The sequence below is a fragment of the Petaurus breviceps genome, unplaced genomic scaffold (genome assembly GCF_028583685.1).
Source record: "Petaurus breviceps papuanus isolate PSGF00001 unplaced genomic scaffold, PetGlider_PUasm1.0 108, whole genome shotgun sequence".
NCBI classification, from domain to species: Eukaryota; Metazoa; Chordata; class Mammalia; order Diprotodontia; family Petauridae; genus Petaurus; species Petaurus breviceps.
Genome location: NW_027185593.1, coordinates 3,953,618 through 3,957,104, shown reverse-complemented (window position 1 = coordinate 3,957,104; position 3,487 = coordinate 3,953,618). Strand labels below are relative to the sequence as shown.

At 44.6% G+C, this 3,487-nt stretch overlaps 1 pseudogene; it reads left to right on the top strand.

Annotated features, from left to right (window-relative positions):
- The first annotated feature begins 1,277 nt into the window (after nucleotides 1–1,277).
- On the top strand, nucleotides 1,278–3,165 carry LOC138152108 (T-complex protein 1 subunit zeta pseudogene; annotated as a pseudogene).
- The last annotated feature ends 322 nt before the right edge of the window (nucleotides 3,166–3,487 follow it).

The window sequence follows — 3,487 nt, the reverse complement described above, 5'->3', positions numbered from 1 at the left end:
GGGAGCCGAGCCCAGCCCCATGCCAAGGTTTTAACCCCAGGGTGGGCCTGACCAGCCATTGGCTGGAGGGACTCCAGATCACCAGCAGCTGTGGCCATTTCCAGAATTATCAACACATAGATGCTAAGGACAAAGTGAGAGGTCAGTGCAGTGTGAACTTTGGTACCCAGTAGTTGGGAGTGCATGGGCTTTTGTCCCCAGGGCAAGAAGCCACTGAGGGCTGTGGGCAGCCACCTCCATGTGGCAGCTTCAGCTCCTGGCCTGCAGAGTGTAGGGGGACCAAGAGACCAGTCTGCGGGGTAATCGCTCTTGCTTTAACCTGCTTGGATCTGGATTGCAGTCTAGGGTGGAGGTCCTGGGGTGTGTGACCAGCTTGCCAGAGCATGTGGAGGCTTCAGTGAGGGCACCCAACAAATACCTCTGGCAGCTGAGAAAACCCCAGCGTTTGGAACGAAGCTCCCCTGTCTTGTGTCAGAGTCATACTGTGGCAAAAAGCCCAAAAGTCAAGTAATTGAGTGGCAAAATGAGCAGGCAAAGGAAGCAAACCAAGCAAAGCAATCCAACATTAGACTCCTATTTGGGGGACAAAAAGGATCAAAGCATGGAACAGGAGGAAGACAGTGAAGTCAGAACTCCTGCACCAAAAGCTTCGAAGGAAAATACAAGCTGGTTACAGGCCACAGAGGACCTTAAGAAGCAGATAAGAGAAGCGGAAGAAAAATTGGGAAGAGAAATGAGAACGATGCAAGAAAATTACAAAATGAGAGTCAACAGCCTGACTGAGGAAAATAATATCTTAAAAAATAGACTAACTCAAATGGCAAAAGAGGCTCCAAAAGGCAATGAGGAGAAGAATGCCTTAAAAAGCCAAATTTGCCAGATGGAAAAAGAATCTCAAAAGCTCACTGAGGAGAATCACTCCTTCAGAATTAGATTGGAGTAAATGGAAGCTAATGACTTTATGAGAAATCAAGATGCTGTTAAACAGATCCAAAAAAATGAAAGAATAGAAGGCAATGTGAAATATCTCATTGGAAAAACCACTGACCTGGAAAATAGATCCAGGAGGAGATAATTTAAAAATTATTGGACTACCTGAAAGCCATGATCAAAGAAAGAACCTAGAAATCATCCTCCAAGAAATTCTCAAGGAAAACTGCCCTGATGTTTTAGAACCAGAAGGCAAAGTAGAGGTTGAAAGAATCCATCAATCACCTCTTGAAAAAGATCCCAAGGTCCCGAGCCACTTTCCTCGCGCCCGCCTTCTCTATTCCTGCCGTCGCCGCTCCGCAACCATGTCGGCCGTGAAGGTGCTGAATCCCAAAGCCGAGATGGCACGGGCCCAGGCGGCCCAGGGGCTGCAGGATGTGCTGAGGACCAACCTAGGGCCCAAGGGCACCATGAAGATGCTCATTTTCGGGGCAGGAGACATCAAGTTAACCAAGGATGGCAACGTGCTGCTGCACGAGATGCAAATCCAACACCCAACAGCCTCCTTGATAGCAAAAGTAGCCACAGCCCAGGATGACATTACTGGTGATGGCACCACTTCTAATGTTCTCATCATCGGGGAGCTGCTGAAGCAGGCGGATCTCTACATCTCTGAAGGTCTGCACCCTCGAATCATAACAGAAGGGTTTGAAGCTGCCAAGACAAAGGCCCTGGAAGTCTTAGAGCAAATCAAAATAAGCAAGGAAATAGATAGAGAAATCCTCATTGATGTGGCCCAAACATCCCTGCACACCAAAGTCAATGCTGACCTGGCTGACGTGCTGACAGAGGCTGTGGTAGACTCAGTTTTGGCCATCAGAAAACCAGGTGAACCTGTTGATCTTTTCACGGTAGAGATCATGGAGATGAAGCATAAATCAGATACTGACACAATGTTGATCAGAGGACTGGTTTTGGACCATGGTGCCCGACATCCTGATATGAAGAAAAAAGTAGAAGATGCTTACATCCTTACCTGCAATGTATCATTAGAATATGAAAAAACAGAGGTGAATTCTGGATTTTTTTTATAAAAGCGCAGAAGAAAGAGAGAAGCTAGTGAAAGCAGAAAGGAAATTCATTGAAGATAGAGTAAAGAAAATAGTAGAACTGAAAAGAAAAGTGTGTGGTGATTCAGACAAAGGATTTGTTGTTATTAATCAGAAGGGAATTGACCCATTTTCTTTAGATGCTCTGGCAAAAGAAGGTATAGTAGCCCTCCGCAGAGCAAAAAGAAGAAATATGGAGAGGTTGACTCTTGCATGTGGTGGGATGGCAATGAATTCTCTAGACGACTTAAATTCTGACTCTTTGGGACATGCAGGTCTTGTCTATGAATACACGCTGGGAGAAGAGAAGTTCACCTTTATTGAGAAATGCGGCAACCCTCACTCTGTCACCTTGTTGATCAAAGGGCCAAACAAGCACACAATTACCCAGATCAAGGATGCGGTACGAGATGGTCTGCGAGCTGTCAAGAACACTATTGAAGACGGCTGTGTGGTTCCTGGTGCTGGCGCTGTAGAATTAGCCATAGCTGAAGCTCTCATTAAACATAAGCCCAATGTCAAGGGAAGGGCCCACCTTGGAGTCCAGGCTTTTGCTGATGCATTGCTCATTATTCCGAAGGTTCTTGCTCAGAACTCTGGTTTTGACCTTCAGGAAACACTAGTTAAGATACAGGCTGAACATTCAGAATCAGGACAACTTGTTGGTGTTGATTTAAAGACAGGTGAGCCGGTTATTGCGGCTGAAGCTGGCATCTGGGATAACTATTGTGTCAAGAAACAACTGCTTCACTGCTGCACTGTGATTGCCACCAATATTCTTCTGGTTGATGAGATCATGCGAGCTGGAATGTCTTCTCTGAAAGGTTGAATTGAATCACAGGTTTCCCTTGTAATCAGCTGAATCATGAAGGCCCTACAGATAGAACCACAAAGTATGTCTGGCGGTGGAGTTTTTCTTCCCAGCTGCCAAAGGATTTTCCAAAGAATAATTGTTTTTCTTACTGTTGCAGTAAACCTGGTCTCTAAAACAGAAATGATTGGCCCCTATTCAAATGTAAGGTCCTGAAATTGATTACAGTATTTATTTATTTTTAATTGCACTGAGGCCTACAATTAAAGCTGCGGTCCTTTTTACCCAATCAAAAAAAAAAAAAGAAAAGAAAAAGATCCCAAAAAGAAAACTCCTAGGAATATTATAGCCAGGTTCTGGAATTCCCACATCAAGGAGAGAATATTACAAGCAGCCAGGAAGAAACAATTTGAATATTGTGGAAACACAATCAGGATAACACAGGATCTGGCAGCTTCTACACTGAAGAATCAAAGGGTCTGGAATATGATATTCCACAGGGCAAAGGAGCTGGGATTAAAACCAAGAATCACCTACCCAGCAAAACTGAGTATCATGTTTCAGGGGAAAACATGGTCATTCAGTGGAATAGAGGACTTTCAAGCATTCTTGATGAAAAAACCAGAGTTGAATAGAA